General features: G+C 34.5%; 1 protein-coding gene and 1 non-coding gene across 3 annotated transcripts in view; one reads left to right on the forward strand and one right to left on the reverse strand.

Moving 5' to 3' along the window:
* The window catches only part of NCAM2 (neural cell adhesion molecule 2), a 511,417-nt gene that overhangs the window by 322,993 nt on the left and 172,703 nt on the right, over positions 1 to 15,721 (reverse strand). The gene's annotated exons all lie outside the window — the stretch shown is intronic.
* LOC118530272 (U5 spliceosomal RNA) lies at positions 7,326 to 7,437 on the forward strand. Its single transcript, XR_004914555.2, has one exon. It is a non-coding gene; the product is annotated as a U5 spliceosomal RNA (small nuclear RNA).

Below are 15,721 nucleotides of genomic sequence, written 5' to 3' on the forward strand. Positions count from 1 at the left end.
ATGAGATCAGAAGTATGTCTAATTCATCTCTTTAAACCCCAGTGATAGGTTCGTAGTATGGACTCAAAATATAATATTTTGTATTAACATTCTTTCTTAGAAAATGTCTGTCTTACTGACAAAAATTCAGAAAATTAAAGTTTTTTGAACTGAATGAACAGTTTAGATAAGAATTGAAAATTGTAGAGGGAATAACAGAGAAATCAGAAATTAACTGAGTAAATCTACATCTTTAAATTAAAATGAAAAGAAAGCAGTGCTCACTATGTTTAATGTTTGCCATAAGCTCAACTAGTACATGCTGCCTCCCTCTCTCCATCTCTCCACTCTCCCCCCACCTCCTCACTGTCTTGGTCTCTGTCTTTCTTTCAGAAAAGGTAAATCAGGGGCACTAGCCAAATTCAGGATTATAACTGTTCTGTCAGAAATGAAAATGAAGATGGAATAATGCATCCAGATTGGTTGCTTTGGTGAGAAAAAATTTTTTGTGAATTAGCATTATAAGAAGAAAATAGCAATAATATGCCTTTTATTAAGTAATTCATTTGCTAATATCCTTATTATTATTATCCTTATTATCTTAAATCAGATATAAAAGGCTGATTTTCAACTTAAGTTATTAACTTCAAAATAATGATGTTAAAATTGGTAGTTACTTAATTCCTATCTATTCCTACTCAAAACAGAATTATAAACATGTGTAAAATGTTTTCCCAAAATATATGTCAGGCATTATAAAGAAAAATACTCCTCTTTTTATATTATAAACTTACCTATCAGTAATATTATCCCAGGGCAAAAGCAGTGATGGTCAGTATGACAAGGAAGATGGAGTACAGTTCATTTCATTGAGGGGAAAATGTCGCATTCATTGTTGGAAGGAAGGAAGGGAGTAAAGGAAGGAGGGAGAGAGGGAGGAAGAAAGGGCCAGAGAGAGAGAGAGAGAAAGAGAGGCATATATGTTAATATATTAGGTTATATTAATATATGTTATACCAAATAAGTTTTTCACAAAAGTTGAAGTAATATATGATTTCCTTTCATTTTATTGACTTCAAATATATATATGATAAATAATTTTGATAGAATATGATATAAAAGCAGCTACATAATTCACTATTATTATTACTATTTGTTCCTCATGTGAAATGATAAGCATTTCAAAAGTATTTGGTAATCTTAATTAATAAATATTTCTACAACTGTCCAAGATAACCCTATGAAGAATATTATAGTAAGTTTCTAGATACTCTATAAAGTCATTCACAAACATTATGAATAAACACAAATTTTGAGTCAGAGATAAATTATAGATTAAACCTTTAAAATATATATAACATAATTAGAAAGTAGTCACAGGAATACAAAGGAAAAACAGATGAAGCTTAACATTCACTTATTTGTAGGAAATAAGTCACTAACACCAAATTGGTAAATATAGGCTCTGCACAACATGGTCTTCCTCTAAGTTTCTGAAGGAAAGAAAGAAGAAAGAAAGAAAGAAAGAAAGAAAGAAAGAAAGAAAGAAAGAAAGAAAGAAAGAAAGAAAGAAAGAAAGAAGAAAGAAAGAAAGAAAAAAAGAAAGAAAGAGAAAGAAAAAGAAAAGAAAGAAAGGAAAGAGGAAAGAAAGAAGAAAGAAAAAGAAAGAAAGAAGAAAGAAAGAAAGAAGAAAGAGAAGAGAAGAGAAGAGAAGAGAAAAAAAAGAAAGAAAAAAGGAAAGAAAGGAAAAAATAGTTGTTTGGGAGATGACTTTCATAAGAGCTCCTATAATATATCCATTCTGTCTCTCCCTCTCCTTCTCCTTGTCTGTCCCCCTCCCTCTCCCTCTCTTCCTCTCTGTCAATGTGGTTGGCATTGTCTTATGAAAATACATTAAAGTTGTGCCAATAATATATATAGAACTAGTCTAGATAAATAGACATTGATACTTAATACGGATTAGATATTCCTATTTAAATGAACTTTTTGGTTGTAATAGAGAATGATGTTGGGAAGATTTTAATTTCTAAGGTTTGTTATGGGTTTCTTGTTTGTTTTTCTTTTTTAACGTTACATCAACAAACAGCTCTATAATCCTGAGCAATAAATAACTAGTACAACAATTATCTAGTACAGTTAAATGTTGATTCCGTAAAGAAAAAATATATCACATAATCTACTTGCTTTAACAAAACCGTGGTTTACTACAATTTCATGATTGTGTATAAAAGCTGGAAAATAAAGCATATATTTTCATTTGGAAAAGAATTTATCACAAAAGCCATAAATATATATTTAATACATACAATTTCAAATATTCTTCATGGAAAATGAAATTCTGAAAAATACATTTTAAAATATTTTTTTCAAATTTTAAAAATATTTTACATAAAAGCTAATCTCCACTATGTTCTTATTTTCTTCCTCTAAATAAGTTAACTTACATTTTGATCATGTTTTAATTTTCTAATGTTAAAAACAAGACAACAGGCGGGGCGCCTGGGTGGCTCAGTCATTAAGCGTCTGCCTTTGGCTCAGGTCATGATCCCAGGCTCCTGGGATCGAGCCCCGCATCGGGCTCCCTGCTCTGCAGGGAGCCTGCTTCTCCCTCTCCCACTGCCCCCGCTTTGTTCCCTCTCTCACTGTGTCTCTCTCTGTCAAATAAGTAAATAAAATCTTTAAAAAAAAAAAAAAAACAAGACAACAGGCTCAAAAGGGAGTCACTTATGCTAAAGCTCCACATCACCAAATCAAGCCTTAATTCCAGTTTCAGCTCTCCCAGAAATGGAATCTTAAACCAGTCAGTAATCTCCTAATCAGAGTTAGTTAGGTAATCTGCCTGATAGACCCCTGCCATCCCCTAAAGGAAAGTTCCCTTGCAATAACCAACCTGCTTTTTTTGCCTTGTATAACTTCCTTGTTCCCATTCCCTTCTGCCTATAAAAGTCTTTCATGTTCTATAGCACTTTCTATCTGCTAGATTGGACGCCACCCAATTCGAATCAATTTTTGCTCAGATAAACTCTTAAAATTTTTAATATGCCTCAGTTTATCTTTTAACAGTTCTGGTATCAGAAAGGGGAACTGAAAAAGACCCCTGAAGGCTCCCAGGAGCACTGAGCAACCAGGCTTAGGTACCTGTGAATCCTGCTCACTGCTTTCCTGCTGTGTCTTAAGGATGTGGGTTAAGTTCCTCTCATACCTACCTCTGTACCTTTTGCATTATGTGCTTTCAGATTTTATCTGAGAGCATTTCTTTTTCCAGACTGGGCCCAGAAATCAGTCAGGATCAGACTGGGTCTGACTTAGAAACTAGACTGGGTCCAGTGTGAGGCCAGAGGGGAATAAAATTTTGTTTAAAGGTTGAACAAGCGGGTTAACCTTACCAAAGATAACCTTGAATTACAGTGTTGGAAGTGTTGGAGACCTCTGACATCAAGGTAGGCTGCTTCCTCCCAAGATGTTGAATCAAGAATGTTTTATTCTATTCTTCCTTCACTCTCTGAACACCCTTCTCCTGATTCTTACATCATGAAGGTCTTTATGATTCTTTTGGACAATTTTTGCCTTTCTCTGGCCTGGAAAGATAATGCCATTGTTCACAAGTCTCAGGCCATTGCAAAGGAGGGCAATCCAACCTCTACTCCACTGTCATATTTGCCATTTTGATGGTGATCCTGTAGTTTCTGCTGTCACAAACTTCTCTCTGATTTCTAATGCCTCAGTTCTTCTGGAACAAACCCCTCTCTACTGTGTTAAACTCGATAATCCTGGGGTCCATTTCCCATTCTCTAGTTAACAACCCCCAACCTGGGGAGCCTTGAGTCAAGAGTCTGTACAAAGAAAGGGACAAAAGGCCAGGGTAACCAGAATAAAACCACCTGTGTGGTCTACAGATCCTTAAATTCTACTGGCCTCCATGGCTATCACCTTCCCTGTCCTAAGCCAGGAATTACCAGGAGGCAGTCATGATTCAAAATCCACTTCCTTTGGCAGATTCCTACTCCCCTGGCAAGAATAAGTACAACTGAGACTCTGATCAGGAATCTCTTCTTAACTCTTGAAGATACTGCAGAATCTGCTGTGAAAGCAATAGTGGCTCATCAAAAATCCCTAAACTCTCTGGCCAAATCTGTTCTTGATAATAGGATAGCCCTTGATTATCTTTTAGCTGAGTAAGGAGCTGTTTGTGCTATGGCCAACACCCTTGCTGCACTTGAATTAACACTTCTGGGGAAGTTGAAACCTAGTTATGTAAGATTACTGAATAAACAAGTTGGCTTAAAAAAGTGACTCCTTGAACGGGGTCTTCATTAGATGGTGATTGGTTTGGGTTTCGAGGATCAAGGCTCCCAAGTGCACTCCAGACACTGGGAATTATCCTGCTTATAATAATCATAATAGTCTCCCTGGTATACTGTATTCTCTCAAAATCTTTAAATGCATGTTCATAGCCCCCTAACCGCCAAGCAAATGATCTCCCTATGATTAGAATACCAGGAAAGGAATGAAGAGTATGAGTGAGTTAAGACTGTAAATCCCAGGGCGCCTGGGTGGCTCAGTTAGTTAAGCGACTGCCTCCGGCTCAGGTCATGATCCTGGAGTCCCGGGACCGAGTCCCTCATCGGGCTCCCTGCTCAGCAGGGAGTCTGCTTCTCCCTCTGACCCTCCTCCCTCTCGTGCTCTCTCTCATTCTCTCTCTTGCAAATAAATAAAAATAAATAAAAAAAAAAATTTAAGACTGTGAACCCCACATCATGACCAGGGAATACCACACAGAGATCCAGCAAAAACTGTGAAAACTTCAGAACAGTATATGGGAGTAGCACTAATACCTTACATTTTTTATCACATCTCCCAGTTTAAGCTGAGAGGCTGGTCAGAAAGGAAATTGTCAAAATTAAGACAACAAACCCAAAATGAGTCGCTTATGCAAAGTCTTGTGTCACCAAACTAAGACTTAATTATAGTTTATTATAGTTTTAGCTTTCCCAGAAGTGGAATCTTAAACCAGTCAATCAGGAATTACTTCATTAGCACTAGTTAAATAATCTGCCTGATAGGCCCCTCCCATCCCCCCAAAATAAGTAACTTTGCAATAACCAACCTGCTTTTTTGCCTATAAAATTCTCTCACTTTGTATAGCTCTTAAGAGCTCCTTTTATTTGCTAGATTGGATGCTGCCCAATTCAAATTGATTTTTGTTCAAATACACTCTTAAAAATTTCAATGTGACTCAGTTTATCTTTTAACACTATATTACATTATCAAAACGTATCATGCCCAATTACATTTTCATAGAAAAATTCTAAATTCAATCTGTTTCTAAAAACCAGATTGATATTCATCATGATTTTATTAGAAAATCAAATCAGCAAATGGATGTGAAAAACAGATGACTGATAATGAAATTCAATTATAATTATCCATCACCCTTAGAAGGATATCTCAATTATATATAGATTTTTGAAATGACACTCCTGTTTCCCAATATTTATGGTTATAGAACTTTCTTTGAATTATTCTGATAACTTTTAGTCAAATAAACTGGAAATGGCACTGAAGTCATCAATACAAAATGACAAATGACTGAGAAAAGGTAACAGAGTAATACAAATGGCCCGTTTTTTCAAAATCAAGTAATTCACAGGTGTTATCTCTTGACTGAGAAAACTTGGTTTTTCAGAATCATTTCACAACTACCTCAATGTTCTTTTTTTTAGAATACCATGTAATGCTTGAACATGCTTCATGTTTCTGAAATTTAAGGAGAGTTAATTTTCAGATATTTGTTTTTAACCAGTTTCTACAGAGAATTAGTCCTCTAGGAGATAAGGGGGGGGGGGGAGTTAAATTAGTTGTTTTTGACTATTAGATGGAAATGTTGGGCTATTTCATTGTAGGAATCAAACAAAAAATAATTAGAGGGCGCCTGGGTGGCTCAGTTGCTTAAATGTCTGACTCTTGATTTTGGCTCAGGTCATGATCTCAGGGTCCTAAGATTGAGCCCCGGGTAGGGCTTCGCACTCAGCAGGGAGTCTGGTTGAGATTCTCTCTCTCCCCCGCCCCTCCCCCACTCACAAGCTCTCTCTCTCTGTCTCTCTCTCTCTCAAAACAAATAAATCTTAAAAAAAATAATAATTAGGATACCTACCACAGCCTATGTCCATTTATCACTAATAAAAATTAACACTTGATTTTATTTCACAACCCCTTCTTCCTCTGACCTTCCTTCTCTAAGCGCACTGGTACTACTCTTAGCTAAAACACTGAGTCATCTTTTAATAGTTTTCTCTTAGTTCCAACAACTAAGCCCTTAGCAGGTCTCACATGCCCTTATCACTACTTCCAATATTATATTATATATATATGTAATATATAATAATAATATATATATATATTACATTTCTCCACTTATCATTTTTGCTGCTACCACTCTGGTTTTCCAAGTCTGCCATCTTCCCACCTGCCCACCAGACTACTGCATTTGCATCTTAACCTGTCTCCCAGTTTGTATTTGTGCTCTTCCCCCATATATTCTCCCTGTGTTACTTAAACTCATTTTCTGAAAATAGAAACCAAAGTTTGTTATTTTTCTGCTTTAAGGAACCCAACGGCTTTCCACTTTGAAAAGGAAAAAAGGAAAACAAAAGAAAAAATCCAAATTCTTACTATGATTGCAAGGACCTATTTAATTTTTCCATAAAGTGTTTCACTATGTTCCATAAATAATTTTCCTGTACATTCCATATTAAGTCCTTTCTTGATATAGGGCATTGTCATATAGGAATTCCCACTCCCTAGCATGCTCTTATCTCAGATTTTCATATGACTAATTCAGATCACAATTAATTTTTAGGCCTCAGTTCAAGACTATTCCCTCATCTAGTCTTTTTCTGGCCTCTTTATTTAAAGATGGCCCTCCTCTCTCTCACATTACTGTTTTATTTATTTCACACCATCTTTCTCCATTTATAATTATTGATCCATTTTGCTTATCTGTCTCCTAGCTAAACTATTCTCTTGCTAAAGTCAGTGATCCTATGTTTTCACTAAGTACCTTGCAGAATTCCTTACATTGAATAGGCACAAAATAAATATTTGTTGAATGAATTAAATTTTAAAATGAAATTCATGCTTATTGCCTTCCAGAAATATAGATTTTTGTGGGAAGTTCATTATTACTCAAACAGGGCTAGTCGTGTGGCAGAAATGATGTCCATCTTCATCTGTCCCTAGATGTCTCAATAAAGAGTTACCTGATTAAATGTAGACACCCATAAAACTTTCAGATAAACCCTGATTTTTTTTTTAAAGTATAAGTGTGTCCTAAATATTACATGGGGATACTCCGGTTTCTCTTCAAAACGCATAAATCTTTCGCCTTTTACTAAATATTACATGGGAGATACTTATACTGAGAAATTACACATTGTTTATCTGAAATTCAAATTTAAGTAGGCATTCTGGATCTGCATTTGCCTCATCAGGCAATTCTACCACTAAACATATTGTAAATAGGGGGGTGAATGGCCCATTCTTTAAGGAAAAGCTTTGTTTAAACCTCTAAGTTTCAAAATTACAGGTCAACTCTAGGTCTTATGACTTTTAAGGGCTATAAATATGCTACTTATGATCTAAGCTTGCTAGAGAGTATGACTGTGAACAGATCCCTGCTAATTTTTTATCAGAAATCTGATTGATAAAAGGTGATAATGATGGCAGATACTTTGAAAGTATCAGGAATATTTATCTATCTAAGCATACTACTCATTATTCTAAGGATGTAGTAAAATACAGGATTTAATACCCCAGAATATTAGTGTATTCATGTGAAATTGTATAGGCCTCTTAACAAAATTGGTTTCATGGGATTGCCTTTGGAGTTAAGCTCTTGACTTACTCCAAGGAAACCTAAAGAAACAACTAAATAAAACCAACTTAGCATGTTTCATAGTGATATTCTTCAGGTCATTCTCTACTACATTTGTCATTGTTCACTAAGTGCCTTATGTTTTACATCACTGCCATAGTGCACATCTAAGTGGAGATCAGGCTCAATGTCACTGACAACCTTGGGAATTGAAGAAAAAAATTATATTAATATGTCTCTAAGCAAGTTTGTGTTACTCTGATATACAGCGACTCTAAAATATAGTACTATATATAACTCTTCATTACACTGTCATACTTAATTCCATTGAGGTTCATCCACTTTCTTTCCAATGAAGAGCAAAAACTTAACACCTGAATACAAATAGTTCCTTTCTGAGATACATTTCTATATCAACAGAGAAATTTTCTTGTTATGTTCATAAATAAAAATACAAAATGCCATCATTTTATAATTCATTTGTACAACTCTTGGGTACCCTCCTGGCTCTAGGCATTATGTTATATTAATTATTTACATTACTCTGCACTATCAAATCCCCATGCAAGAAAGCAAAGTGAAGATACATTTTACACTGTAACCATTAGTCAAGTCCACTATTACTGAGTCTCATAAATAATATTACAAGGCAAAAATTGAAAGCAGCAGAAGATCATGTAGGAGAAGTGAATTAAACAAATATATTTATCTTTGCTGTTTATTTCTTCTTTATAAAATATACATTTAGAAAACATTATGAGATATATATGAAAAGTGATTTATATATCTGTAAATTTTATGAAAAATCTCAGCCAATAGCATGTTTAATGCAGTTTATGTCTTCACTTTTCAGTTAGATAAATATTTTAAATATCATATATTCATCTGCTAAAGTATTAATGAATTGCCTGAAGCTCTAGATGAAATTGATGGTGCTATTTAGTTAGTGAGAGGAAACACTATACCCACTTAAATGTTGAAGCACTTTTAAACCAATGCAGTTGCTTCTCCCATGTGATTATGTCAAACCTTATAAATGGCAACCAACTGATTATAAATTTATATGTGACCTCAACTCTGCGATATGCAATGTGTATGTAAAGTATATACTAAGAAGCCATTATTTTAATGTGTCTTTCTACAGGACAATTTTCCACACTTATAGATAGGATATATATATATATATAAAACGTTATATATATATTATATATATATATATATAAAACTTATATATATATATATATATAAAACTTTAGGAAAATTTCTCCTAAATATTAAATATAGATCAAAATGGCATAAATGTATCAAAGAAGAAAATGATCTTATTATTGGGTGATTTGTAAGACATCACAAACTGTTATGATATTCTTAAATAAAGGTGTTGTCTGAAGAATTTTTTTTAAATTTAGCCTGAGCCTCCAGATGTGAAAATCTGTTATTTTTTCCTCCTAATTTACCAGACTGATGACTTTGTCACTATTCTGTCAGAAAAACAATTGGAAACAAATGCAAGCTTGCTAAAAAAGTTTAAATAGGACATGAGACTAGGAAAAAAAAAAAAAAGATCATCTATATTTGGTAAGGCAAATATATAAATATGTGGAAAAGTCACATTCCGTCTGGGCTATGCTGATTTATTAAGGTTACTGGGGAATAAAAGACAGAAAAAGTGATTCATCTGCTTACAATGATTAGGCTTCTTAAAAATATAGGAAGAAGTTCTTGCAATATGGAAATATAAATAGAATATAAACCTGCTACTACGCTAATTAGTACAATTCCATTTACTCTAGCTACCAAAACAATATTCTGCTGATTTAATATCAACCTTTCTGTCCGCCCACATTAGCATTCTCAGTTAAAATAGTCTGTTATTCAATCAACTGTACTCCACAATCTTTAAGCTACAGAATATATTTCTGAGATAGTTTTTTTTTGTTTCTCTTTACCCAACAATCTTCTCAAATGGCTACTGACCTAGAAAACGGAAGAATGAAATATTTTCTTTAAAACTCACTGCTTTTGCATTTCCAGTCAGTGACAGTCAAGAGGAAGGTGGGAGACAAGATCATAAAATAGCTACAAGGCATACTCTGGAACCAAGACCATGGTCATCTGACTCCCAGCATTCCTTATCTGTGTGATTTCAAGCAATTTATTTTAGGTCTGGGTGCCTCACAAGTTCCTCAATGCCACAACAGGGCAAAATATACCCTACAAAACAGGGATATCACAGGATAAAATAGTATTATTTGTGTGATGTCTCATGGAGTGCTCAATACAGTTTAGTTTTTAATCCTAGATCACTATTACTAATGTCTCACCATTTGCAAGGCATTGTAGCACGGGTATTTGTAATTTGAAATAGTTTCCTAAGAAAACATCGTATAAGTCTTTGTCTTCCTCCAGCTTAGAACTCTGTTCAAATAGTGATAATCCCATGATCATTACTAAGTGTGGTTTCTTGGCCAATGTTTAATGCATGGCAATTAATCACACCAGAAGCTGAAAGTGTCACATTATAAATGTATTACCACACCCTTGTCTAATTGACCGTGTAATCTATTACAATATCAAAATTTAAAGCTGAAGATGTGTCCAAGGGTCTTTAAAATAAAAGGAAGAAGTTTGACACTGGTCACCTAAGACTTCTTTTAATAAAAAATCTTTATTTTAGAGTAGTCCTAGGTTCACAGCAAAGTTGAGTGGAAAGTATGGAAAGTTCCCATACACCCCCTGTTCTCACACACACACACAAAACCTCCTGCAATGTCAACATCCTCTAGCACAGTGGTAGATTTATACCAATGAACCTACATTGATACATCCCCACCTGAAGTCCATAGTTTACATTATAGTTCACTCCTGATATCTGGCAAATGTATAAGGATATGTATCCACCATTGTAGTAGTATACAAAATAGTTTTACTGCCCCCAAATCCTCTGTGCTCTGCCTATCCATCCCTCTCTCTGCCCCAACACCCGGCAAACACTGATCTTTTTATTGTCTCCAAGGTTTTACTTTTTTCAGCCTATCATATGGATGGAAAATGTGGTATGCGGCCTTTTCAGATTGCTTCTTTCACTTAGTAATATGCATTTAAGTTCCCACCATGTGTTTTCATGGCTTGATAGCTCATTTATTTTTAGCACTGAATAATATTCCATTGTCTGAGTCTACCAAAGTTTACTAATCTATTCACCTACTGAAGGACATTTACTTGCTTCCAAGTTCTGACAATTAAGAATAGAGCTGCTACAAAAATCCAGGTGCAGGTTTCTGTGGTAAACAGAGGTTTTCAAATCATGTGGATAAGTATCAAGGAGTGTGATTGCTGAATCATACAGCAAGATTGTTTAGTTTTGCAAGAAACTGCCAAACTGCTGTCTTCCAAAGTGCTCGTAACATTTTGCATTCCACCAGCAATGTATGAGAACCCCTTTTCCTCCACATCCTCACCAGGATTTGGTTTTGTCAGTATTCTGGATATTGGCTATTTTAATAGTTTTAATAGGTTTGTAGGGGCATTTCACTGTTTTAAGTGACATGAGAGGTTGAACATCTTTTCATATACTTATTTGCCATTGTATATCATCTTTGGTGAGGTTTCTGTTCATGCCTTTTGCCCATTTATTAATTCCATTGTCTGTTTTCTTACTGTTGAGTTTTAAGAATTCTTTGTATATTCTGGTTAACAATCTGTTGTCAATTGTGTCTTCTGAAAATATTTTCTCCCAGTCTGTGGCCTGTCTTCTCATTTTCTTACAGTGTCTTCTGTAATTTTTTTTTTTTTTTTTTTAGTTTTAATGATGTCTAGCTTAATTCTTCCTTTCATGGATAATGCCTTGCCTAATGATAGTGTTGTGTCTAAAAAGTTACCATACCCAAAGTTATGTAGGCTTTCTTTTATTTTATCTTCTAGGACTTTTACAGTTTTGCATTTTAAATTTTAAATTTAAGTCTATGGTCCATTTTGAGTTAATTTTTTGAAGGGTGTAAAGTCTGTGTCTAGATTCTTTTTTTTTTTCCCCATGTTGATGTCTGGTTGTTCTACCGTTTGTGAAAAAAGCTGTATTTGTTTCATTGTATTGTCTTTGCTCCTGTGTCAAAGAACAGTTGACTCTACTTATACAGACCTATTTGTTGCCTCTCTATTCTGTTCCACTGATGTATTTGTCTATTATGTCATCAATACTACAGTGTCTTGATTGCAGCTCTTTGGTAAGTCTTAGAAGTTGAGTTGTGTCAGTCCTCTCACATTATTCTTCTTCAATATTGAGTTGGATATTCCAGGTTTTTTTCCTCACCATATAAGCTTTATTTTTTTTTTTTTTTTTTTTTTTTTTTTTTTTTTTTTTTTAAAGATTTTATTTATTTTTTTGACAGAGAGAGACATAGCGAGAGCAGGAACACAAGCAGGGGGAGTGGGAGAGGGAGAAGCAGGCTTCCGCAGAGCAGGGAGCCCGATGCGGGACTCGATCCCAGGACCCTGGGACCATGACCTGAGCCGAAGGCAGACGCTTAACGACTGAGCCACCCAGGCGCCCACCATATAAGCTTTAGAATCTATCTGTTGATATTCATCAAATAGCTTGCTGGGATTTTGACTGAGATTGCACTGAATCTACAGATCAAGTTGAGAAGAACTGACATCTTGACAAGATTGAGTCTTACCATCCATGAACATAGAATATATTTCCATTTATTTAGTTCTTCTTTGATATCTTTCATCAGAGTTTTCTTGTTTTCCTCATATAGACTTTGTACAAATTTTATTAGATTTATAGCTAAGTATTTTTTGGTACTATTGTAAATGGTAATGTGTTTTTAATTTCAAATGCCACTTGTTCATTGCTGATACATAAAGCACTTTTTGTACTTTAATTTTGTATCCTGTGATCTTGCTATTACCACTTATTAGTTCTAAGAGGCTTTTTTCATAAGTTCTGTCAGATTTTTTATGTAGATAACCATGTAACCTGAGACCAAAGTTTTGCTTCTTTCTTCCTAAACTATATGCCTCTTACTTCTTTTTTGTTGTTGTTGTCTTATTGCATTAGATAGGACTTCTGGTACAATTTCAAAAATCAGTGGTGAGAAGCGGTATCCTTGCCTCTTTCCTGATCTTGGTGGGAAAGCTTCAAGTTTCTCACTCTTTAGTATGGTGTTAGTTATACGGTTTTTGTACATGTTTTAAAGAAGTTCCCATCAGGGGCACCTGAGTGGCTCAGTTGGTTAAGCATCTGCCTTTGGCTCAGGTCATGATCCCAGGGTCCTGGGATCAAGCCCTGCATCGGGCTCCCTGCCCAGTGGGGAGCCTACTTCTCCCTCTCCCTCTGTCTCCTAGCTCATGCTCTCGCTCTCACTCTCTATCTCAAATAAGTAAATAAAATCTTAAAAAAAAAAAAAAAAAAAAAAAGAAGTTCCCCTCTATTATTGGTTTGCAGAGAGATTTTAGCCATGAATGAGTGTTGAATTTTTTCAAACTCTTTTCTGTATCTATTGATATGACCATGTGATTTTTTCTTCATTAGCCTGTGATGGGATGAAATGCATCAATTGATTTTTAAATGCTGAAACAAACTTGAATATCTAGAATAAACTCCACTTGGTCATGGTGTATAATTTTGTTTATACGTTGTTGGATTCAATTTGCTAACATTTTATTGAAAATATTTGCATCCATATTAATGAAAGATTTTGGCTTGTGTTTTTTTTTTTTTCCTTTCTTTCTTTTTTTGTAATGACTTTGTCTGGTTTTAGTAATTCAAGACTAACAAAATAAATTAGGAGGAATTACCTCTGTTTCTATTTTCTGGGAGAGATTGTTGAGAATTGATATGATTTCTTCTTTCAATGTTTCATAGAATTCACCAGTGAACCCATGTAGACTACTTCTTTCTGTTCTGGAAGGTTATTAGTTGTTTTAATGTCTATAATTTGAATTGTCTATCTCTTCTTGTGTGAGTTTTAGCAGATTGTGACTTTCAAGGAATTTGTCCATTTCATCTAGATTCTCAAATTTGTAATTATAGAGTTGTTCATAGTATTCTTTTAGTATCCTTTTAATATCCATGACATCTGTAGTTCATAGCCCCTCTTTCATTTCTCCTGATATGAGCAATTTGTGTTTTCTCTTTTTTTCTTTTTCTTAGCCTGCTTAGAAACTTATCAATTTTCCGACCAAAAAGCTTTTGGCTTTGTTGATTATCACTACAGATTTCTTGTTTTCAACTTAATTGGTTTCTGCTCTAATTTTTATTATTCATTTTCTTCTGCTTCCTTTGGATTAATGTGTTCTTTCTTTCTAGTTTTCAAAAGTAGAAACTCATAAGGTTTTTAAGGACAATATGTTGTGACGTGGTATCTTTCTTCTAAATTACGCAAACTAAAAACGAAGATGTACTTGTCATGTGAACGTAAATCCTATCTCCTTGGGATATGCCTTTTCTCCATCTCAAAATCTGTATCTAATCATGAGTAAAGCTTTTTGATAATCTGATTATAAAGCATAATAAATTTCAAGAAGAGAGTGAGAGAATGTCATCCTGTCTTAGGTATGACTGGTAGGCCTCTCTGGAAACTGGACAAAAACATTCACTTTAATTCCCACCCACTCATTGGCAAACCTTTCCATACTTTACCCCCTGGAAAATTGAAAACCACTTCTACAGAGATTAGTTAGATTAAAAAAAAAAAAAAAAAGAGAGAGAGAATGAGAAAAAAAAATGAAACAATGAAACTAAGAACATTAGTAGGAGGTAAGGCAACAATTAAAGTAGAGTACTTAACAGGTTATGGCAAAGAAAGTGACTATTCCTTACACTGGTAGTGATAAAATTGGATGAAATGGAATATTCTAACTAACCAGAATGATTCTATTCCACCAAAAATATCTTTTATGAAGAGATGTAGTATGGTGAAGGATAAACAGCTGTTTAGAGACCCATGAAGCATGAAGGAAAAGCAACAAAATAGAATATTATTGTATGGATTACTACAACTAGAAACCCAACCAGGCGAAGAAAATTGATATTGTTATTGAAATACATCACAAGAAGAAGCAAATGAGAGTTCAGAGAAGAGGATCAAGTTATGATAAACAATGGATGGGTTGGCTCCAATGTCATTTTCTCAATGATACCACACTGACCACTCCAGTCAAGGTAGTGTTTCTTTTTCATCCTCTATGTGTAATCTCTTGCCTTGTTCTACTTTCCCATATTACCTACATCTTTAATATATAATTTGCCTACTTGTTATATTTATTGTGTCTCTCTCAAACAAATGTAAGTAAGCTCAGGAATAAAGGTCAAAGCTTTATATGCCTGATTTTTCACTGATGTATCCTAACCATCTCCATGTGCTCTGGATTTTATCTGCCCAAAATTAACTCAAATTTATCTCTTGTTGCATTGCTCACCATCATCCTACTTAAAACTGCAACCTACTTCCATCCATCATAGCTTCTTCCTCTACCATAACCCAGCACTTACAAGAATGATTCTTTTTGAAAAGTAAATATCATATCATTCTATAATTCCTTACTCTTACAAAAGCTTTAAAAGCCCTGCACAATCTGGCACAGTCTATCTCTTGAATGTTACCTCACCTCATGTTCTCCCTCACTCACTCTTGACTATAGCTACATCCTCATTTAACTTTCTACAATCCTCTGAATATTCAGAGTTTTATTCTATCTCAGGGACTTTACACCAGTTACTCCTTCATTTGGAGTGCCTTCCATTCCATTCCTTCTAAGATTAGCTCCTTTTCATTTTTAGGCTTTGTTTAAATGTCACTCCTTCCTTCTTCGATCAACCTTTCTTAAAGTTGCATCATTGGACTTTGAGAAGGTTATTAACTT

This window comes from Halichoerus grypus, chromosome 1 (assembly GCF_964656455.1).
Source record: "Halichoerus grypus chromosome 1, mHalGry1.hap1.1, whole genome shotgun sequence".
NCBI lineage: Eukaryota > Metazoa > Chordata > Mammalia > Carnivora > Phocidae > Halichoerus > Halichoerus grypus.